General features: G+C 39.9%; 1 long non-coding RNA gene across 1 annotated transcript in view; it reads left to right on the top strand.

The window, feature by feature from the left end:
- The window catches only part of LOC309675633, a 36,974-nt gene extending 14,605 nt beyond the window's left edge, over positions 1-22,369 (top strand). Inside the window, exon 3 of the long non-coding RNA XR_014269515.1 lies at positions 22,220-22,369. This is a non-coding gene — a long non-coding RNA (uncharacterized lncRNA). The remainder of the gene's footprint in view (positions 1-22,219) is intronic.
- The last annotated feature ends 2,415 nt before the right edge of the window (positions 22,370-24,784 follow it).

The following is a 24,784-nucleotide window of genomic DNA, read 5'->3' on the forward strand; positions in this document are numbered from 1 at the left end:
AACAAAAACACCAAAAAAAAGGGGTGGAGAGAAGAAAAAGAAATAATATTTTCCCATGCAGGTATTTTGGAAAGTATAGCAGACTCCACCCAGCATAGTAAACAGACAGTTTACAGAAAAGCCAGGCTCAAAAGAGAAGTAAAATGAGGAACTCTGCAGTCAAAAAAATACAGAAGCTTACTAACTAAATAAATGTTCAGTGTTAAAATTTATCATCCTGATTCTAGGAACTAAGCGATATGACCACAGGCTACAAAAATAGCCACAGAAGTAGTCACATGAAGTGATGTAATGTGAACATGGAGTAAATCCTTGCTTTTTTTAAACTGAAAAGCTTATATTCAGTGAAACTCTAGGAAAAACACAAACCAACAAAAAGGTTAGCCCTAGTGCACTGAATCGGGTCAAGGGCAGCATTCATCTGGATGCATTTGACGCTTACATCAGTATCCCATGGTAGAAAAATCTTATACTAACTTTGGTATAACAGTGCAAAGCACTGCACAGAAGTAATGGATAAGAGCTTCATTTCTGGAAAAGTTACTCTGCATTAAATGCATCGTCATATAGCCACCTAATGTCTTCTGTTCAAGGACAGAACTAGGTATGGGAGTGTTAAGCAACCCCATTATGAAATTCTGTCCTCATGAAGTAGGTTCATAACTTCTCAAATATGAAGGATTTTTGGTCTGTTGCTTTTCTGCCATATATGCTTATAGAGGTACCCAGGAAATCTGAGATGCAGCAGAGGGCAGTGGATTGCATTTCGGTTTTGCAGCCTGCCCTCCCACTCCTGTAGTAATATGCTCCAGGAAAAGGTTTTCCTAAGTCTGAAGTATTTTGAAGAGATCTTATTAAAAATGTAATCCTAAAACATTTCTAAGGAAGCCAGAAAGAGAAAATAAAACAACTTTCAAGATTTCCATGAGAGTATATTGGAAAACACACACTACAGTGCTGAGCTGTGAATGATTAGAGAAAATTAATAGCTGTGTGCAGTGTGCTAATACACTAACGCAAGCAAAGAGCGTCATTCCATATGCCCTGATGGATGAGATCATTGGCCAAGCGGCTGGATATTTCAAACCACATGAGAGGAGCATGGAATATGGCCAGAGAAGAAAAAAAATTTTAGAATCTCCTTTAAGAAAAAACAAAACAAAGAAGTGGCTCTATTATGAGCTGCACATGACTTGCCAGGTCCATCTTTTAGACCTGGTCTTGAATTTAAAGTAGCCCATAAACAGATTCTGTGTTATCTTCTCTTTCTACCACATCATAACACCATTGATGAGTTCAGCAACAGACTTGTGTGGCTTTGGAGCTTGTCACAGCACCTGGTTCTTGAAGTTACTCTTATTATCCAGCTCCATTAGTTCTGGTTTTCTTTTCTTCTAGAGTACTTGAATATTCAAGTGTGATGCTTTATGCCATTTAATTCTCTTCATAGAGCTAGGTGTTAGTAAGGAAATAATGTGGTTTTAAGATAAAATGCACAATAAAAATATATACAATATTATAGCAAGTTGTAGATTATAATGAGCAACAACTACAAAGGCATTGGATTTAAAGAAGTGAAAGGCTCAAATTGTGGCTCTACCAGAAACGACTTGGTCAAGTCACTTAGGTGAGTAATTGAAATATGCTTAAGCAGATGTTAAATGCTTTACTGGCTCCGAGACTAAGTTAAAGACAAGAGAGAGATTTTCAAGAATGCCAAAACTACTTTGTTAGTAAAAATGCATCAGTTGGGAAAAATTGTGAAGTAGCAAGGCAATAACAGGGAATATCCATTGTTACCCGCACCTGGGTAGCTTCAAAATCATTGAATAAAAACTGTGAGATTACACCAAAAGAAAAAAAAATATCCCGTTGAAGGATTATATCTGTCCCTTGGGAAGGGTTCTTTGTTTCTACTCCCTCAGCTATCCTCAAAAGATAAGGCAATAGCATATGTCATATTATTACCACCGTTCTCAAGTTTACTTGACCTCGAATTCAAGAGCTCTTTCACACCCTCACATGTCACTCTTCGCTCTAACAGGGGTTAGTTCTGCTTCTCACCCTAGCCTTACTGTTGCTGCGGCTTGTAGTGGTACAGAAAGAAGGAAAGCAGCTTTTCAGAAGAGTTCTGTCCTGTGGAGGGCTGAAATCCACAGTGGAGCTGGAACTTCTCATATCCTCACAATATCACTGATACCAGTCCTCACCAGTTTCACGTGATTCCAGGAAATCACAGGACTTGGTGACACTGAACTAGAAAAACTAAGGTGAAATCGTCAGCTCCACTGCGAGTTTTGCCCGTGTTCCTGTACTTGGGCTATGTCTAAAGGGCTCTGAAAGAGCCATCTCCAGAGCTGCTTTAAGCAGGCTCCACCTCAGCATCCATACCTACTGCCCTTCTGCAGGCTGCTAACCCACTGCGTGTTTACCAGAACACGCTCCAGCTATGCCCAAAGCAGTACCAAGAGGTTCAGAGCCTCTGGAAGGTAGGTCACGCTGCAAAGCAGATTTCAGAGGTTGTCTCTATGAGACATGAGAGACAGTTTCAGTTTCCAATTTGCAGTCTTGCTCTTTGTTCTTACATTACACTTTCATACCTCCATGAGGAAGGATGAAGCACAGATAAGCTAAACATCACAAGACTCCTGGGTATTGCTGTAATGAGGACTCATTTCTAATATTTGGAACATATTTGGAAAACGTTTTGTTCAGTAAGGGTCTGTGGCCTCCTGATGCCTCAATTTTCTGTCCTTGAAATTGAAACAGGCATGCTTCCCTTGTTCTTTCAACTGTTTATGAGGCATCAACATTGGTTATATGAGGGACATACTTATTCATAAGCCGGAATTCCTGCTAGCATTGGACATAACTGGAGTATCAACAAGAAAAAAATATCTCTAATGCCTGTAACACTGGAAAGCTACAAAATCCCAGCCCAAACCAACAAATTGTATTAATGAAGAGCGAGGCATTGGAAAACGACAACAAAAAACCATTTAACTCTTTGAACAGGAAGAAGGAGTAAAGAACATATTAGAATAGAAGACAGAACTATTAACTGCATAAAATTCCCGCTTCAGCCATGAATCAGCTATATAAGTGTTATTCCACTTCTGGTGGATGAGAGGCAAAGTGTACTGTGGGAGTCAGGCAGGGGTAAGCCTCACTGATGTTCCTGGGCCAAGCACATGTAGGTGTCCATGCACAGTAAACTTCACACATGTAAGAGAAAGTCCCACCTGCAAATAACATACTGCTCCTTTATCTGAGGCATCTGCCTCCCTTCTTTGCTATGGGGCATAGGGAACGAAGAGGGGAAAAAGACTCTCAGTAACCAGTAGAGAAACTCATCATAGAAGGGCACAGTCTCCAAAAGCATATACATGCATAACCTTTTCCACTGGGAAGAACTGGTTCTGATTTAAGTTGGTTGTTGTTTTGGGGTTTTTTTGCATTCTTACCACTCATATCATTTGTACATTTGTTCTAGACAACTGTAAAATCTCAGATAGATAGATAGATAGATAGATATTTGTCTACCTAGGGAGAGTTTTGCTAGCACACTTGCAGTATAAACAATCTGCTTTTGCTGTCCAAAATATAAACAGAATCAAAATGAAGAGTTGCTCACTTCTCAGCATACTGAGGTGACATTATAATATTATGAACATTACACTTTTCTGGCTAGCAACCCTGTTTTCCCTGTGGCCTGTAAAAGAAGGAAGAATATTAACACTCAGCTCATGTTGCAGTAGTTGCAGAGGTCCTCAGTTGACCCTCTGACATTATTTTATAGAGGCTATTTGGTCCAAAATTCTAAGTGTCTGAGAAGTATGAAATGCAAAGGCTGTCACAAACCAGCAAGTTCCCTAAAGAATAAAGCTGATTACCACTTTGTTTCCAAGCTGTCCTGCGACACGCAGTTTTCTCTTACTTTGACTCATCTAATCTTTAATGGGGAAGACAATTAAACACTGTTGAGATAAAACATTCCAGCAGTTCTGGAGAACAGCAAGTAGTATTGCTTACAAATCTTTTTTGAAAATGTATGCAGACTTCCAGTGGGTAGTTTAAAATAAAAAGTTATGTGGCAACAACTTATCTTGAATTCTCTGGCCACATACAAGTTTTTGTTTGCATTAAGCTCTGATCTCCCAAATCTAGTCATATAACAACAACTCAGTGTTTAACCCTGCAAAGGGAAATTCTTCCCCATATCGTTAGTACTATTGCTCACCCATGATATAATCTTGGTCTGGCTTGAGGAACAGACTATAGTCCCCGAGTCCTTTGAATTTTGACAGTACAGTGTTGTTACTTCTCACGATGCCACCAAGAGTAAAATTATTCTGCCCTGTAATTCAGCCAGTCTTGGAAATGCAGCAGCTCCTGCTCTCACATCATTTTCAGCCCTGTCTGTGGAAATTGGCTATCGGCTGCTCCCAAATCCTGGGGTAAAGCATCTTGGTCATCACTTCACAAGGCAGATGGACCTTTCTTTCTCTCCTTCAGCACCTAACGTGATTCTTTTCAGCTGAGGTTAAACAGGAAGCAGAATCATTACTGCAGCACTCATAGGAAGAAAAGCAGAAAGTGTGCAGAAGTCCAGGCCAGCCCTCATCCCTTCTCCCTACTGTTCCTGCAAACGGTGGGTCAGTTGAGCTTTGCTCTCCCTCTCAGCGTGGAGGGGGACTGAAGAACACTTGGACTTTCCTGTATTTGGCTGGAGGACTCCAGTCTAGAAGCCATCTCAAGCCTGTGGTAAAAGCAGGTGCACACTGCGACCCACAAGGAACAGAAACATAAATAAGGGCATCAAACCCATGATTAAATGAAAGCTGGCTACAAGAAGTATTGAAGTATTGATGAGGGAGGTTGTCCTCAAGTGGATCACTAACTGATGTAAGCAGATAGGACGGTAGAACAGAGCGTGAGGTGTTACTGGAAGCCTTTATTATCAGGCAGTTTCAAAAGTTCCAGAACCCCAAAGGCAAACTGCATTCTCTATGTTTAGGAGAACTGGCAACATTACAGACCCAAGTTCAGAGTTCTTGGCATAATCAAATAAATAAGTATACACACACACTCTCTTCATATGGTTTTCTTGGTTTTGTTGTTGCTGTTGTGGAAGTTTTCTTCCTTGGGATACTTTGGGATCCAGCCTGTGCTTTCTGAGGTTAATTCTGCAGTACCAGCACCAAATTTATAGTTGAAGATATTCTCCAGCCATTCAGCACTGAGAGCCTATGCATAGGTAGTATAAAGAGTGCTAGCCGAAGGTTAAGTCCCTGAAATACAGGAGGAGGCATGGAGCCAGAGACATAGAACTCAGTCATTTATAGGAAAACAATTCAGGAAACGTAATATACATGTTTGGTTTGGTTCTTCTTCTTTCCCTCGCTCCCCAAGAAAAAGTCAGGTTTGATCTCTCCCTTTTAGTGATGTCTCCAAGACTGGACCACGAGGGGAAATGAAAATGAGTTACGATTCGGTCGTTTTCCCATCACAAAGCATACTGGAGAGAGAGGAGGCAGGGCTTTTAGATTCTACTTAGTTTGAAAGGGGATGGTGCTAGGGGAGAAAGAGTTAGTTGCAGACCCTTGAGAACGAGGATTGCTGTGGTGCTGTATACAAAAGGCTCAAGCAGGATGCTTCTGCTTTAAAGGAAGTTAGTTCTCTGCTACTTAAGCTTACTGAATAATTCAACTGCATAAACCTATTTACAGAGCGAGCTGCAAGTTCTACATATATGTATATTAGCTTTCTTCAGGTTTTACTTTTTTCACTACTTTCATCTGAAGGGAGGAATCCAAGCTTATTTAAGCCGTAATGATTGCACATCTCGTATTTCCTAGCTTGAGTCCTGCAACAGTGCAACTGTATTTGGAAACTGCAAAACAATTCTTTCTGGATTAGGGGTTACTTAATCACAGGGTGGAATTGTTTTGTGAAGAGCCCCCTAGGAAGTTTTAGAGGGTAAAGCCAAGACCATTTTTGAAGCTTTTCAATAAAGCAGAACAAACATTAGGGGTAAAGTCTCCTACCTACATCCTAGACCCCCAGGTTCTGCCATAACCAAATTGGATACCCAAACCCAGCTCTGGCGGCTGGTTTTCAATAGGTCTTTCATTCTCTCCTGATGGAACTGGTTTACTTTGTATAAATACACATGAATAGGAGCAAAATCCTGGAACTTATTTTGTTCCAAGGAGTTGGCCTACATTATTTGATAATTTGGAATGAAGGGATGTCTCTCATCTAAACCAGAAACTTTGTCTTGGAACACTGAAACCTTTCCTGACAAAAGCTTCAGCAAAATAAATTCATTTCCATGTGAAGCTTTTGGCTTTGAATCTCATTTTCCAGTAAAAAAAGCATTTTGTTGAAAGATTCTTGATGAGTTCTCTTTCTGAACAGATACGCTTTGAGTAATCACTGTGGAGGACAAGGAAATATTTGAAAATCATGAGCTTCATCAGTGCCATCCAACAAATGCATTTTTGCATAAGTAATTGAAAGAAATATACATAAGCATCTATACTGGCTTGCAGTTATTTTCAGGGTATAGCAAGTAATCTAACACTGCATCTGAAAGCAGCTGCAATTTATAGATGAGTAATCTTTGCATATGAATAGATTTTGATCTGTGTATGACTAATTTCTACTTCTTCTGAAACAGATTAAACATCTTTTGCTTCCTGTTAGAAAGCAATTATAATTTATGTGGACAATTGTCTTTTTTTTTCTTGAAAGAAATATTGCATTTGTCAGTTAGATTGGAAGCTGTATTTCTTTCTTAACTTGTGCAGTTGCTTTTGATAGTACTCAACAAATTCCACTGAAACAGAATCTTAAGGCCCATCAAGTGATAATTTATGGGACTCTAAGCAGTTAAATTATATGAACACAAGAGAATCTGAATGTTTCGAATTATCTTCGTACTTACTTCAAACCAGCTACGTAAGTCTTTTTTCATTCAAGTACTTAGAATATATGCTACGTTGCAAGAGAAGATGTGATCACAATATATCCATGCCAGTTTTAGTATCGGTAGAACAAGTGAAAATAACAGTGAAGATAAGTTATTATGGATGTCAACCTAGAAAGCAACTTTAATACATACATATTCCCTGGGGCTGCTATAAGGATTTATGCTTAAGGTGACTCCAGTCAGTTTTACTGACCTTTAGGCACGTAACAACATTAAAGAAAGATACACCTACCAGTCCTCTAACACAACCTTCACAGGAGTGTTGATGCACCCTCTGGAGGTAACTCAAGTGCAACTTTTGAAGAGGTTTGAGGTTTATGATATAGGAACTGTTCAAGAGGTTACTGCTAACAGAATTCACTGGATATTTCAGCCTCTGGGCAGTTACTGGCACTAAGACTTCTGAAATACATACTCCTCAGTCTCTAGTCACCATGTGCACAAGAGTTACCGTAAACAAGACAAGTGTCACTGTAAATACCCAGTTTCTCAATTTTTCCTTCTCCTAGTGGGAAGATTGACTTGAATATTCTCTCTCTTGTTACTACAGTGTAGAAGAAGGACCACCAAAGCTCTGTGAACACGGCCAGTATGTTTTTGTTTCCCATCTGGCCTTTTTTAAAAACAGCACAACATGGATGTAAAAGCTACTGATACTGCATTAAGATTTCCACAACTGTGTTGAAAAGATCTGTGAAATACTGCATTTTGCTTGGTAAATAAGAAAAATAATTTTAATCCACTGGTGGTTGGAGACACTTGAGCAATGAGATCATATATCTTTTTATAATCTCAGAATTTAGTGTGTAATTGAAACCAGGAGAATAAAAAACCCATGTCTTTTGAAGACAAAAATGTCTCTATTGAGTATGCTTCGGCTCACATTTGGAGATAGAGGATACAGAAAGGTGAGACGTGGTGCAGTTTGTCATAATCAAAGGAACAGGGTGCAATAGTATAAGTGACATTTTTCATATAAATTGATAGTGAATAATATATAGGTGTCATGGGTGGGGAAAATAGGAGAAGAGACAAATGCTGGATAAGAAGTATTAGTGTGAAGCCACCCAGGTACTTCAAGCACAAAGCATTAATTTCACCAAGCTCTGTTTCAAAGAATGATGGTTCTACTGACTCCATGGTTCATCTCTAGTACCTTTGTCCATAAATGAATACTTTAGTCAGTAATCTCTTTCATTTACAGTGATCCTGATCAGAATATGAGTCCTTATTATGTACCATGGCATCTATTTAGACTTAAGAGAAGTGGTATAACAACCAAATTTAAATCTGCACAATTATATAAATAATATTGCACGAGTTTCTGATTAAGACTGAAATGTGTAAAACTTGGCTGTGTTTTATGCAACAGGTCTTCTTCATTAGCCCACACTCAGGATTTGAGTAATTCTTTGGTGAAATAAGTTTTCCACAAGGCCTTGTTAGCAACTCAGCTTCGACTAGAAGTAGCATATGCTTATGCGAGTTCGAAATTCACAGATTCATCAGCTCTTCAAACAATATTAATTGCTTGCATACGCTGAAGGAAATTAGGCTGTCATGGCTTTCTTTCAGCTTTGTGTCAGTAAGGAGAACTGGGTCAGAGAAAGAACCAGAAAAAGGCAGGCAGAGCATTTATTTTGAGTTTTGAGACTTTGAGGAAAGGACTGCGAGCTTTTGGCAATATGTGAAGGAATCCAAATGCAAAGCCTGTGAAAGAAACCAGATTCAGAAAGGTGCTGGAAAACACTTTGTGGGAGGCATTCACTCGCAAGATTGCAGAGAGCAATTAAATCCAGGAAGCTGGCAGGGCGACTGAGGCGGGTGGGTTAGGTGGAATTAAGTCAGGTTTTGGGTTGTTTTTCACAGTGCTACACTAAGCTAGTTCTTACACTTCATTCTGGCAAATGGATGTGTCATTAATCAGCAAGACAGGATACTATAAACTTGATTTTGAAATTGAGGGCTGCCTATCTGTAAAAAGGTAGCTATTATCATTCCTCACTTTTGTAGCCAGAGGAAACGGTTCCTTTACATTGCAGTCACTTTCTACAGCAGATGCTCAAGTCGCATCTGGTTCAGTTACTCCTACATCCCTTGGCTACTATTTCCTTCTGTACTGTAGAAAGTAGCAGCAATATAAAAAACGACATAAGAGCAGGATGCTTTTAACTATCCTAATGTGATCTCAGAGGTCTGCGTATTAGAATGCGCTCAGAGAAAGATTTTTTTTTTTATTGCTCGACTAGAGAAGTGGTAGGGAAGCGATTTCCCTTGCATTCACTCACATACACAAAACCATACATTTGGGTATTCTAGGTGGATTTGAACACCTCTTAAAGAGCTGAATAGTAATAATTTAATAATGCAGCAGCATATCATTACTTAGAGCATTCTTACTAGTCTTTCAGATACAGGTTCCTTCAGTTACATTAGGAGAAAGGAATGATTATCAAACCTTCGAATGTTTGGCATTTTTTTTTGTTTGGTTGTTTTTTTTAATCTTAGTATGTAGGATCATTGACTTCTGTAATGAAACCTAGTAGTATTTTCTCAGGAATAAGATAACTACAAGAATCCCCTCCTTTACATGCCCATACACTCCCAAAGCATCACCTACCATTCACAGCATAGGGGTGGAAACTTCGATGGGAAAAAGTTCATCTGAGCAGAGGAAGATAAAACTTCCAGTTGGGCTGCACATCCACTAGTTTGTAAACTAACTGCAGGGATTGTGTAAATTCCCGAGTTTTGGTTGCTGGAGTCAGTGTTGCCACATAGGCTTCAAGACCTCCATACTTGTAAAATATTTCTAAACAGTATTTATTTAGTGTATGAGCTGAGTACATTCGAACAGGGCACAAAACTGTCACAAGGGTCTCTTACATACCTTGCATCTAAGAAAACAAACAATTAGAGCTGTTTCCAGTCCATGTGTAAAATTAGTTATGGTATTTAAATGCTTTTCACAACTAACATAGTACCAATTTATCATGTTAAGTGCTTAACTCTCTCAGGATAGTAACCATGTCTTTTTGTACTTAGAGAGCAGTATGTGATATACTGTTCAAATTAAGACTATATCTACAATTTGAAACCCTTGCTCACGACAAAACAAGTTATAGATGTATAGCCAACTTTGATATATAACCTGAAGAAGACCAGAGCTGCTTCTGCACCTTGAAAACATTATCTTTGATTAAATAGTGATTACAATCTTCCCTCAGATAAAAAAAAATAATATATGTGTATATATACTTATGTATATAATTTCAAAATCAAAGCCTCATACTTACTGCAGTTCCTTCTGCATATCATCTGATGGCATTGGGAACAGCTCCCAACATCCCAGAATGCAGCTTAGCAGGTATTAGTCTCCTGCTTATAACAGGCTTTCTAATTGCAATGCAGGTTTTTCCCTTTTGAACTAGCTAACTAACCTGTAATTTTTCTTGGTATCTGCCCAAAGCTAAATGAAGTATCTGATACACCCAAGGAATTCCTCATCTGCTACAAGTGACTTCAGATGGGGAGTTGCCATCACCGAATAAGAATGAATCTACATGTAACCAGGTTTCAATAATATCCCCAGGCAAGACAGATCGTTCATGCTTCCATTTTTATACTGTTTATTAGTTCTTATAAGAAGAACAGTGAAGCCTGCATGCAAGTCTCCTCCCCTGAGCTCCAACACAAGGTTGAAGCTGAAGAGAGATTCTGATCATTGAGCAAGTATTGACTTGATTTAATAAGACAAGAAGAACCTCAACGAGCAATTGCAATTGCTGCTGCTACCCACTAGATTCAGGTGCTTAGCAATTCAGCAAATCAGCAGTGAGTACGCTTAAGCTTGACCCACTTTTTCTTCCCCATTTTGCAATATCAGGGTTATTCTTGTTATTTTGAATTTGGCACTTTGCACTTAGGCAAATGCATTGCAATAAAGGACCTTCCACTGTCACAATTTGAAAAGTTTCTGCTCTTGATAAGTCTAGCTGTTAATAGTCAGTGCGTATGTAAAAGTGGGGAGGAGGCTGCAGAATTAAATGCAAATTAGCATGCAGTGATAATGGGTCTACAGCAGCAAAAAAAATGGGGGGGGCTTACACTAAAATACTGCCTCTTCTTCCCTTTTCTCATTTTGAGAAACACTGAATTTGCCCTACCTTCTCTTCCCTCAGCTGTTCCTGTAGCCTCTTCCTCCTGCTGGCATCCCAAGGAGCAGATAAGAGACTTACTGTCCTTACCAGCTGTCTCTTTTCTCCAGATTAAGACAGTGGTTGCTGGGTGACCTACTTGTCTGTCCGTGGACAAAAGTCCTCACTTAGAGGGTAGATAGACAGCTTCTCGAAGAGTGGAACCGCTGTCACTAGTGTAGTACTTTTTTCTTCAGCTGTTTCCTCTGATGAAGATCTATGTTCTGCAGTGCAGCAACTTCATGGACTTCTCCTTTCTGCAGGAGCACAGAGGAGAGGCAGAGAGGTTGCTGTCTTTCTTTTTTTTATTATCATGCCCTTTCTTTCATTGTGGCCTGTGCCTTGTTCCACATGAAGGAAAGTAGACTAGAATCCTAAGAATAATATAGGACAAAGACAAACCAGGCTTTGCACTCAATATGCATGAGCACTGAGTAGAAAGTCAATTCTCTTGTGGGGAGATGAAATGTTTCCCATCTGGTCTACTGGGCAAGACAATATTGCACTAGAAATACACAGCCTTCCCCCAGTAAACCATTTCCTTTTATTTGTAGTTAGATATTAGGTAGGCCCTGGGTATGCCACAGTATAGCATTGTTCTGCTTCTGGACAATCTTTTTTTTTTTTGTACTCTTAGCAAGTCTCCACTTACCACTGCAGGTGTATATCCACGCAGATTCATATTTAAAATAACACACTGCATCTAAGCCGGATGCAAAAACTTGTAGTGAAGAAACTATATTCAGAAATCACTCACACAATCTAGACAATGCAGAATGAATGTTGCAAAACATGCTAAGACAATCTCTGCCAATGTCATTGTCTTTCTCTGAAGCACAAAGCCATTTCAGCACACAGGTAAACTTAATGAAATTTTTCTTTTATATTTCTGATAAAACATTCATCTTCCTAACTATGGTTCTCATCAAGAGATCGATGACTGTTACTTACATCTTTAAGTACGTTTTTTTAAAAAAAACTCTGAGCTAGGCACTTACTAGAAAAATAATCAGCCCCACGTACTTGAAGTTTGGCTTTTGGAAGGCACAGAAAGTAGAGGATTTATAATAGAAAGTTTAGGATAGCCTTTATTCTCCATAGCAGCACTGCTTTCTCTGCCTGAAGTTTCAAGCTTCTGTATCTAAAACTGTTTCATGTTATTTAGTTATCGTAATTACAGGGTTCATTTCAAATCCACTACAGGTTTCCTAACAAAAAAGGTTGAATAATTTTCCATATGAGAGCTGGGGAAAGATATTCAGCTTTAGCCAGCTTTTTTAGGTACCAGTGAATTGGCAGAGAAACAGATTAAATTCTAGTTTCCTAATAAAAATAGTAAAATTATTCCCATGTATGTGATAAGAAGTAAAGTAACTCAAGTAAAACTGAGAAAAAAATAAGCTGGTGGTTGGGAAGACTTAATTCCAGTTGAGCTTAAGAAAATATTGCCCTGGTATCCATAAATTCCTGGGTTTAGTTCAAGTTTAGTTTTTCTCCATTTCAGTTCACGCTTGGATTATAAATGCTACACCGGGCGTGAACAGTGGGAAGCAGGCTGTGGTTCAGTGACAGTTTCTGACGTAACATGCCAGGCTCGGAAGAGCTTTCAACGCTGGTTGACATGTTTGGGACCTCTGCTTAGGAACAGCTTAAGTCCTGCACTGTCCACCTGCAGGTTCCCCGTTTTTAGAAAGAGAAAAGGACATTGTGAATCTTGTGGATATTATAAAGAAGAATCATCTGTTTCAGATAGCTTGTTGGCAGGGATTGCAATGAGATGATTCTTTACATGTATGGTGCTGCTTTGATCGGCATGTGGATACAGTGAGAAAGTTTAAAAGATTGTAAGTCTGTGTGTAGACATTTTACAAAAGCAAAACCAACCTACAGGTGCAGCTAAAAATACCTCTGCATAAAATTCAGTCAACTAGTTAAAAATGCTAGTCAAGTCCCAGTGTCAGAGGGTGTGAATCTGTCAGCATTTAGCAAAAATATTTATTCCCTTTAATCCAATTACTTTAAGATACCCATATTTCAGTAATGACATACTGTAAAAGATGGAGAGTTGGGGCTTGGCTTCTATAGTGTGGTTCAATTTTAAGATTTGTTTTCCAGACTTGTGTGTACACAGTTGTATTTGTATGCAAACAATATTTGTGCAGGTGTCTACTCAGTGTTTGGAGCATGCAAAACCAGGGCTTGCCAAAACTGATTCTTCTCCACCACCCCCACCACCCCCCCGCCCAGTCATTTCACGTACCAAAGTGTTTGGGCACCAGAGAGATATGTTCGTCCATTTCAATAAAAGTCCTTATTCTTTATGGAACTACTTACTGCAAATGAGTAAGGCGACAAGATAGAGTAGAATAAAACCTTGTGACAAAATTCTGGAATCTTTCTCTGTTGCCTCCAAAGTAAGAAGGTTTCTGTCTTAACGCCCCGACACTTACTGCTACCTGACACATTCCAGGGTAACAAAAGCGCATTCTTCCCAAATTTGAGGCAAGGGAAAAGAGTGATCCCTGGTTGGAAATATTCAAAGGAGGGAACAAGCTAAGGAGCCTCAGACACGAGGTTCTTTAAGCAGGGACTTCTGTATACATTCTGGAATCAAAATGAGCAAGTATTAAATCTGAGTATCAAACTGAATCTACCTTTATTCAGTTGATTGTAAAAGGTAATATTATTCTGAGTATCAAAATGAACAAGTATTCAATTAAACTTCCAGTGTAGTATGATTAAAAATGAAATAAAACCGAAATGCATAAATATAATAGGGGTTTGTGCGAGGATCAGTTCAGTGGCGAAGGGAATACAGTTCATTTTCTTGCAAATGCTGGTCCGTCCTTTGGCTTTGCATGCAGCTACTGCTGTTGTTTGGCACCACCACCCTCATTTGGCTTTCCCAGTAGGAGTGATAGAGTATCTTTGTGATTAGGAGGAAAAGTACAGTCAATATTCTCATGTTCCCCCACCTAGAGAGAGGTACTGGAAGGTGCACAGTGCACCCCAGCACAGGGCAAAATCCATACCGTAGGAACACGCAAAAAAACAGAAAAAAATTAGTATTCGGGCTTCAAAAAGGAAGCAAGCAGCAACCACATCAACTACAACAGCAGAATCCAGACTAGCTAGCAGCTGAGGGAGTGCTGACTGAATTGTGGTGTGCAGAATAGATAGCCAACAATACTCATCTAACATACTCTGAATGCCCAGAATGCTCATCCCAATCTTTTTGCTTCAGGTTTTGAAGAAGTATGGGATATCTGCCAATGAAATGAAATACAGTGTAGCTTTGGAGCTTAGAGGGAAAAAGTACGGTAACCTGACATTCTGGAAAAAAAAATCTGACTACATTTCCATTTTGTTATTCTTTCTCCTACAGCCTGATTAATGGTAATCTAGTAATGATTTGGATTCAGCTGAATTGAAGTTGGGAATATAACTAGACATAACTTGTAAACTGCTTCTTCAAAGCGGATGACAAACAATATGTGCTTCATTGTCAAACACGAGCATGTGTCACTGCCAAGAAAAAGGACACCGGGCAAAGGGGTTCTGATGGCTATCGTTTGGCATAGGTCTATGTTTGTAAAAAAAAAAATGCACTTCCAGTCATTCGGGTGTGGGGCTTTCCATGGAACAATCTTGATTAGCTTGCTTTCCTAAGGAGAGGAAGCTTATGTAATGGTTCAGTCCATCTCTTGCTCCTAATTTCAAACATATTTGACACGTGAGCTAAGGTCTCAAAAATAATTAAATTTCTACAAGTTTCTTGGAAGTCAGCAACTGAAGACAGAAAAAGGAACTGTATTCATTCCCCAGCTGAAGGAAAGAAAGAACTCGGAAGCCAACCGTTGTACATCGTGCTGTTTACTACAGCAGGCAGGCCAGTCACCATGTACCTAAAGCTGAATTAGCCACAGCAGGTGAGGGTTTTGCCCTGTGGGGGTGATGCTGAAATGAGAAACACAGTTAAGATACCCTTATTTATTATAGTGGGGAGCAAAGGTGCTTTACGGATGAGACCATATAAATCTGTAGTGGAGCTGCTTTAGTTGTGCTGCTCATAGAGGAACATTGTGGGGTTTTTTCTTGGAATGTACTCTAACATTCAAAACACAGTAAGCGTAGTCTTCTTGTCCTTAAAGAAGCGTGAAACAATACTCAACAAATTGTATCATAGCTGAGGCACCAAATAATTAAAATGCTGGGTGGAAGTATACACGACATTTTGGTCCTTGGCTAGAGGACCGTAGTTTATTTCACATGTGAATGGGTAAGGGCAGGTAATAACTTTTGATCTGTGTCTCTAAGATCATTTTGATTTACCCAGGTTGGCAGAGAAGGGGAATCTGGACATAGCTGCTGAAGTGGCAGTGTGTTGACTCAGATTTTTCTGAGGAATAAAAGCAATGTAGTGATATAACTGTGCAGGAAACTTTGTCCAAAATCATAAAATGTTTAACTTTTTTTTCCTTATAGCATGGCGCTATCTGTGTCATTCCTTTTTCATTTGTTGTTCTCAGCCTGGATTCCTTAGATAACTTTGCTAGAGACTTGAGTTTTATTGTAGATATGGAACAGTGCCTAGAAGTTTTGCTACTTCATTGTTCTGGCTGCGTTCCAGCCTCAATAACACTCAAGACGCAACACATTCAACTCGCTCCAGCAATCATTCTTTAAAATAAAAGCAAAAAATAAAGAACACCATACAAAATCAACTCTGCTGCTGCCTTAGTTACTGACTTCAGAAACCAGTAAAAGTGAGTTCTGACCTGGATCTTTGGAGGGCTAGTTCGAACTCTGCTACACTGGTTATGTGAGCCTAAAACATAGCAACAGGTAAAGGTGGCAGGGTTAGTACAGAGGTCAATGAACACTGCTCAGGGCTAGTATGGAGGTCAGTAAACACTGCTGAACACTGCAGATCTTGCATAACTAATGTTTCTATGACCATCCAATAACTAAATAGTTTTGGTAACATACTGCAGTCTGTGCACACGTTTAAATTGTTCTCAATGCCAGTCTGGCTAGCACCTGCTGCCAACAAGAGTGGAAATGCATGGGGAGACACCTGGGTTATATTAGACAACTCTGTTAAGCAAAAACCTAGCTGACTTCTGTGAAACATTTATGGCTACATACAACCAAAAGAAAAAGTACAGAATAATAGATGGAGTTACATAAAGCATATAAAGACAGTAAGCTAGATTTTAAAGCTGTCTGAGAACATAACACATAAGCTATACATCCAAGTGGTATAGATAACCATGCTCACTTAACATTTCCAAACATAAAATCCTGATTTCTGTTGCTTATTAGTTTGCCAACAGGTTGTTTGGACTGTAAATGTTCATGTTGGGTCTCTGCCCTAAGGTGATTTTGTGTCTCTGTGTGTGTCCGTCCATATGGATAAAATAGCAACAATCAATTGCTCAAGAAGAAAAAATAGTAAACTTTACTCTGTTGAGCATTTTCCAGCCATTTTTTTGAAGCCGTAGTGTGCCCAGCCTTTCAAGCATGCGCTTCAAATTTGGTGAATGAGTTGCTTTGGTTAAGGATGTGTCTATTGATATCTTGTAGACTGATAATCAAGGTTCCCCTTGCTGGACATCCACTGGTTTTATTTACGGGCTGAATTACTTGTTCATTTACAGTCCCTAGCAAACTGAAATAATTAACAGCATGGGCTTCTATGTGGGCTGCAGGGGGCCAAGACTGTGCCCGTTATCCTTTCTCATGGTGGAGAGTTTAAAGGTTGAAGCCCTGATACTCAAAACATCTGTGTAAAACCTCTCAAGAAACTTTTGCATGTTCCCCAGAGCATCCCCCATCATTGCTGTTCGTGCTTTCAGAGGCATGCGGTAAAGGCAGAACACAACGCCCAGACTTTGCATGAGACTTCTAACACATTTACTCTTTACTTAGAAGGTGCATCAGAAAGCAGATAAGATGAAGAAAGAAGATAAATGACATTCCTATCACATGGTTTCCTTACTACAGTGAAACAGATCTGGGACTGTGCTAAGCGTCTTTCAGGTTTCTACAATTATTTTTGCTGGTCTTGACCTTCCTTCAGAACTTTATCTTTCTGCTGCTCCTAAACACCAGTTTATTTTGACATCATTCTGTCCTACAGTTACACTGGATCTTCTTGGTACAGAAGCCTGCTTGTCTCTTCCTCCATGCTACTCATAGCTTCCTGTGAACTTCAGCGAGTCTGTTTAGGTTCCCTCACCAGTTCTTGAAACTGTGTGTCCTTGAGCAACTTCGCCTCTGCCTCACTTCCCCATTGTGGAAAAGAGGAATTGGTATTTCAATTCCCCTACCTTTTGTCTTAATCTCTGTTTCAGTTATAAGAAAAGGTAGGGTAGGGTTTCATACAACGTGTAATAAATTATTTTTACTGAGCGGTGAGAGGAGGGATTTCACAAGAACGCGGACACACAGAGGGAGAGAACCTGGACACACACAAGACTGAGGGAGTTAAGAGAAGTTACGATTCTGAGGCGGCTGAAGAATTTAAGAGTCGGGCAGAAACTCCAGACCTTCCTGTGTGCTGAATGTCCTGGCTGACACAGGCTCTGATAAAGGAGGATATTACTGCTTTTCTTGCGACTTCTGACCTGCTGCCAGATATTGTCCAACTGTGGACAGCCATCAAAAAGCTTGGGATTTTTTTTTCTATCAGAGGATATGAATGACCATTATTTCCTTAAAATGAATTCCAAATAAATAGCTGACATGTATTAAACCTCAGACTATCTAGGAAAAAAATGTAAAACCTAAATCTTCGGGAGGTGAGTTTGACAGTTTTCTGTTCTAATGAGAAATTCAACCTATTCACTCATCTTTATTAAACAGAGGCTTCAGAGGATTTGTTCTATCGCTGAAATAATAGTTAGATGAGGTATCACAGGAGCCCATGAGGGCTGAACAGCAAGAAGGTGAACCTCTGCTATACGGGTGCAGTGCCTGGCTCAAGGGGCGTTGGATCCTGCTTTTGCCTCCTGGCTATTTCATAACGGCTGTGAGTCCTCACACAAACTCTGCCTTGAGTTACGCTAAATCAGATGCACCGACTCAGTGAGTTGCATAGAATAATAAAGCCATGTGCTTAGTTCCTTTGTACTCTCAGAATCTCTCACTGTAAGGTGCACTTAATTAGCTATTATGCTGCAAACCTGATGTGCTGCAAAACTATAAAGGAATCTGCCCCAACAAAAATACCTATGCAGTTTTAAACAGCCACTTAATGCTGGCAGGAGATGACTTCTAGGTTTCTTTAGAAAGCACAGCGTGAGTTACTGTACTTAAGACCAAGAACCAAAGCAAACCTAAAAATTGCATAACACACAAGGCCAAAGAAGTAAGGTGTTGAGTCCTATTGCTTCATCCACTGCAACAGACTCCATTACAGCAATGCATTAAGAAACTGAAGTAAGAGGTAAGACAAGACAGCGTAATATCTCAGCAACATGAAACAGGGCTCGTTTAGGTACACAGAGCTGAACTTTCAGTTTAGTATGAAGGAGTACAACTTCACAGCTCTCACGAATGCTAATGAGCCCCATGACTAAACCGTGGCATACTTGGAAAATGCAATCCATAATATGTATAATCTCAATCATCATTTGGAAACTTCTGACCTACAAGCAAACTCCCAAGGAGCTACCACTGCAGATACACTATCACTTCAATTACGGGTAGCCATGGAGCTCTGGTATTGTGTATATATTATACATTGTTATGCAAACACACATCTACTTTTAAACCTCAGTTTCACAGTCATCGTGGTTTTAATTTCAAAGCATCAAACAGAAGGCAGAAATAAAGTCTCCTGCAAATAGACCTCGATTAAATCTAGAAAGAATTTTTACAAACCATTCAAACACAAGCAGTCTGCAACCCTAAAATGGAACCACGCTGGGCAGGGAAGGACAGTCACAACAAATGTTTCACTTAAAAATGCAACTTTGTACTTGCTAAAATTTAATTCTTGTGCTGGTTTCATATTTAAATAGGAAAAGACAATTTCAAAGATTATTAGGTTTTTCCTCAGAAAATTAGGAAATTGCCACCCAATTCTTTAGATGAGATTCATAAAACGCCCCTTAGAAATAGCACTTGGGCTTTTCGCTCTGATCTGAGACTAATTGATTTAACCTTGGGAAGCAGGTCCAGCAAGTATTTAATCCTGACCCTTTAGCCTGGATTCACAGATTCACTCATCTTCCCTATGCCACCGTACAATTAAAAGTGCTGCAAAAGCTGTAAAAATAATATTCCCCCCCCGCCCCCGTTGTCCCTCCTGAGACTCACCAGAGCCTGAAGCTTCTCCCCACAGCAGCGTTTCTGATCCGAAGGCGAAATCCAAAGGCTGAGCCGGGACCCCGGCGGGGAGGATGTGTGCAGACAGACACCAAGCGCACCTGGGGTTAACAGTTCTCAGGGAGAGAAAAGGCAAGAAGCTGAGACAGTCCGAATGATTTGCCTTTCCAAAAGGCTCCAATGCATTCTTTGTGTTAGCAGAAATACCTGGACCCACAGGCTGAACTGTCACATGGGTGACAGGGCTAAAAATGGCAAACCCATCGGCTTAATTTAAACTCCCCCAATATGTTCGTGTTGTCCCCTGAGACTGCTTATGTGCCTCTTCCAAACTTTTCTACAGTTTTCCTGGACTTTTAATATCCCACTCTCTTTGGTTTCGTACGTTTTCACCCTTTTATTTTTAGATTCAGTATTTCACAGTGGTCTGTAGAGCCTGCTTGACGCCAGCAAATGTAACTGGATCCCAAGTCCCTGCAAGCCAGGAATTGCAGCCATGATCAGCACGCTGCCGAGAGCGCAAACCTTGGCACTGGTCAAAACCAAATAGTCTGAATCCTCTATTTATCTTACGGCAGGGCTGGGGAGAGGAGGCAAGAGGAGTTCATCAAAATGTAAAGAATAGCTGGGAAAGGTTAGGGCTAAGTAAATAGAAATCAAAGATGCAAATAGGTCTGTTCTACAACAGATTTGTGTGACCAGACTTCCAAAAGCAAGAACAGGGATTTAAAAAAAAAAAAAAAAAATCATTCTCTAGTAACCTAGTAACAGGATAGGCATTCACAAAGCAGATTGCCTTTAAAAAGGGCTTGTGTCAGCAAGGTTGACTTTAGTGGAATAAATAAGAATAGCCTGCTTGGCAGCAGGTCACTGCTGACAATAATCTCACAGGTCAGATTTTCCAAGTTATGATGGCTCATTTAATACACACAGAACTGCAACTCCCGGTTCTGTTTAGGGTTAGTATGGGCCACCATCTTCCACCCAGCCTTTGGTGAATAGGCGTCAGGTTTTTACCTTACTCTTTCATGGTATGCAACTGGTCTGAGTCTGGTCTCTGCTACTAAGGAGCTGAATTACCTTGCTTGAGCTTACTTTTTCATTTTCTATCACTTCTGGCCCTCTCTTCCCGTAGCAGAGAACAAAATGAAGGATTGCCAGTTTATCTGATTGAGAAGTTGTTCATCCTAACTATTCTAGGATCTGTAACTATGGTAACTGGTGTCTACAATGGAGTGTGACCGCTTCATGGAAGAAAAAACAAGTGTATCGAGGCAGTTATTTCCCAAAGGTGACGTGATGAGTCAGCAGCGGAGCCCAGATTAGAATACAGTGTTCAGACCGCCCATCCCATGTGCAGCTCACGAAACCACTGCTCCTCCTGCAGCCTCCAGGGAATAAAGTTCATTTAGCTAGGTGGTAAATGCTCAACTCCTGCCCTTGCACTTCACCTTGTTATTTATCTAAGTTTTGGCAGGCTTAATTGTTTGTTGCCAAGAAAGAGCGCAAATCAAGAGAAACGGAGAAAGCCTTGGTTTTACCAGGGAACAAAGGACACTGCAACAGCAAAACTCCACTTGGAGAGAACAAGAACACTGGGCTGCCAATACGGGGAATACATAGATTGTATGTAACACTGAAATGGCTTGAAAATGAAGGTTTTACAAGGCAGCTTCTCTGTCTTTTCACAAGTAACAAATGCAGAGTAAAAGAACTGTAGAGCAGAGGTCTTGACCAAAGCAACTATCGTTCTCGGTCAGTTTTCTCCATTGCATAAAGAAGGTTCTCTCTTTTTTTTTTTTTTCCTGGCATGTTTAAAACTGGTTTGGGAGAAGTTATGTAGCATTAGTGTGTTTCCTTGGCATCAATGGTATTCAGTATTTGTATTTGCTCAACTGATTCGAAACTTGGACAGCCGGTCTGAAGTAGTTCTGCCAGCTGTAAGCGATGCCACTTTACATACGCGCAGGAAGTGTTCTGCCTGCACTGGTCTGCTGTGGCATGAACTGGGAAGAGATGGTAAAAACTTGCCCTGTGTAATCTGCTGCTGTGTTCTCATCCTCTGATTTTTCAGTTACTCTTTGTATCACAGTTCCTCTTGGTTCTCCTTGATCCTCCTGGTTCCTGGTTAACCCTTCATTCTCATTGTCCCAATTGGCAAAGTCTTAAAAGGAAGCACAAGAAAACTGGTAGTATTTACCCCCGACACTGAATATCACAGTTTAGGAACTTCTGTTGCCACCGTGATGCTTCAGTATCTTGTCACGTCAAGCATAGCCCAAGTGGAAAACTTGCTAGTCTCCCGTGTTGATGCAGCTTTTCCGTAGAGTTGTTCTTCTCGTCAAGATTTTTCCTTAAATGACCCAGAGCCTTAGCTTTCTCTTCCTGCTGCTGGCTGGCAGTTTGATACACCTACTTGAAAGTGCTTCAGATCATGGCTTAATGATGAGACGAAAATTCGTGCAATTTGCCCCTTGGCAATTTGCCCATTGACTTACTCTTTTTTTTTTTTTTAATTGGTAAACCGGTAATGTCGATTTCTTAATGGAGTTTCTGATCTGCTATTTATTTTTTTCTGTTTTCTAATATTCAGGACATACACAGATTATGTCAGGCAGTGTGAGCTGACACAGCAGTTGTCAGGGAGCTCAGAAGTATTAAGACTGTCTCAGAAAGCTCTCTGCTTCGTCCACAGGGCTTGGAGGAGGCGCTCAAGGCAGAAAGTCCAGTGAATGCTGAGAGTGGGCTGGTCTCCGGGAAACTGGGAGCAGCTATGGACTATCTACCACCAAGGAGCCTCTTGAGGTTAGCACAACCCAAGATGTAATTAGCATTGAAAAGCAGGTGTGACCACCAGGACAGAAAATGTGTGACACCACAGTGGGCTCTGCCAGTGGGGCTCTTCCCTGCTTGGGAAGAAACCTCCATCAGAAAGCATGGATGGCCGCAATACAAGCCCTTATAATGTTCAGACCCAAAGTATAATTTTGGGCTATATACTACATCCTGTTGAACGAGTTACCTTACTAAAAGTGATTTTAAGTGTGGTATGTGTTTGTATACAGCTTTGAATGTGCATGGCAGTGCTTTTTCCATGATGAATGGTGCAGAAATGTTTCTGCTGGGCAGGAAATGTAGCCAGATATTCTAGGAAGCCTACATGGTAGCTTGAGGCACTTATAAGAAGAAAATGGGGTGCTGCTTAGATGACTTAACAGTAGGGACTGAGTTATCACTACTGGTCATGATTCATCAACTTTTTGCGTTTCTGTCACCAAGAGATATAGAGGAGCGAGTCCATGAGAGCAGGACACACAAGAAGCCTTAAGCTCTTAGCATGTAAATATTTGTAAAGCAGACAGTGAGTCCTATGCATTAGGGTAAACATAAATTCTTCTGTTTTATTCTCAAATGCGAGTGTATTTTATTGCAACCCTAATCTGTGTGCTCTGGAGCTGCCACTAATAAACAGTTTCTTTTCAACTAATCTCTAAAGAAAGATTGCTTCCTACCTACCCTGACATGTTACTTGTAGGCACGTTTCTCTTTTAACGCATTGACTTATTCTTTCTTTTTTTTGGACATGGTAAAAACCATTAATCTAGGAATCTGAATTGTGGAGAAGGCAGATTTTAAAACCAATGATACAGAGATAATTGTGGAAGGCATAGATAATTAAACTTCAAATCCGAAGGTTTTTATTCAGTCCTGTAACTTTAAAGAGAGCACCCTTAATTATGGTTTTGAGAGAGGATGAGAGTATCCATGCAGTCTAACTTGCAGTATTGAAATCTGGGGTCTCTGTGGAAAGAAGTGGACTCTCATTTTTCATTTGAGTTACTCTGAGTACAGAGTGTGCCAGGATTAGCAGACCCAAACCATTTTACATTCATACCTTCAATGTGAGGGTTTTGCTATAGACTGAGAAGGATGTGATCTCCTCTCTCTCATTTCACAGGGAGTGAAAAATTACGCGTCAAATGTTAACCAGATTCAGGTCTCTGAGCCAGAGTGCTGTTTTGCTCAATATGTGGTTTTCATTGACACATTTTTTTAAATGTGATTCCAAATCATAGCTGGCTGTGCCTATTGTTTATGCCATCAGCCAAAAAGCTTAAATAAATACTTTCGTAAGTATTTCCTTCATATAGGGAAATAAGTATATCTCTCATTTCTTACGTATCATGATATGAACTTATCAATAGACTGAATATTCATTTATAACATACACTTTGTACTTCCTTTGACCTAATTGTTCACGCACAGGGAAATTGTTTGAATTAGCTGTAACAGATTCAGTGTTATAATGATGTTCAGAAACATTATATATGCAAGGAATATTTTCAAGGAGCTGAGTTTCCTAACAATACCATTCTGTTCTTGACTTGGACTTGCTTCTTGAGGGTTGTTACAGTATTTTTACTTGGTTTATTTCTCGCTATTTCTGGGTATGATTTATGGTTGCTTATCCATATCAGAAAACCAAGCCCACAGGAGGCAGGTGCTTTCAAAATTGCAGGTATACAGACTTGGGCAGGGCAGGCAAGCAGATGCCTGCATGTCCGTAGCAAATAAAAATCCTGGCTACAGTTAAATACATATCTACTAAAATCAGCAAATACATTATTCCAAATAACTTAATTTTTAGATGATATAATTTATTACAGTGCTTAAAGGTTATTTTCCTTTTTCAGAATCAAAGTAGGCTACCCTATCTGGTCTCTTTTTACATCACTTTTAACTCCTGACAAACTTAACAGGAATTCTCCCTATTGACTAAAATACGCCTTATGCCCTCACTCTTGTGGGTTAATACTCAAAAAATTAAAACCAAAATAACATTAACAAAATCCTGGATTTCTTTGAGAAATTTCTGTACCTGGCCACTTCCATATTCTAAGATGATATAATAGTTAACATTTGTTTGCCTTTCTTACACAGGCTCTCAACACCTTTGAAATCTCCATGTAATACATATTGCTTTATAGATGGAGACACTGAAAACCAGGAACCAAATCTGAGCAGAGGAGTGAACTCCCATATGACTATTACATCATTCAGAAGTATCACCAACCTCTTTCTTTCTTAGAAGAGAACAGTCACACCATATTACTAAATAGCAAACTAGATTTTTTGTACATCTGGGACAGGGCTGAGTCTAAAAAATGATAGCCTAAGACAATGCAGAAGTAATACCATTTTGGAGAAAAAGAACTCTTATTTTGTTTACCTCATAAAACTGATGACCAGGATTCTGATG

This window comes from Vanellus vanellus (assembly GCF_965231255.1).
Source record: "Vanellus vanellus genome assembly, chromosome: 9".
NCBI classification, from domain to species: Eukaryota; Metazoa; Chordata; class Aves; order Charadriiformes; family Charadriidae; genus Vanellus; species Vanellus vanellus.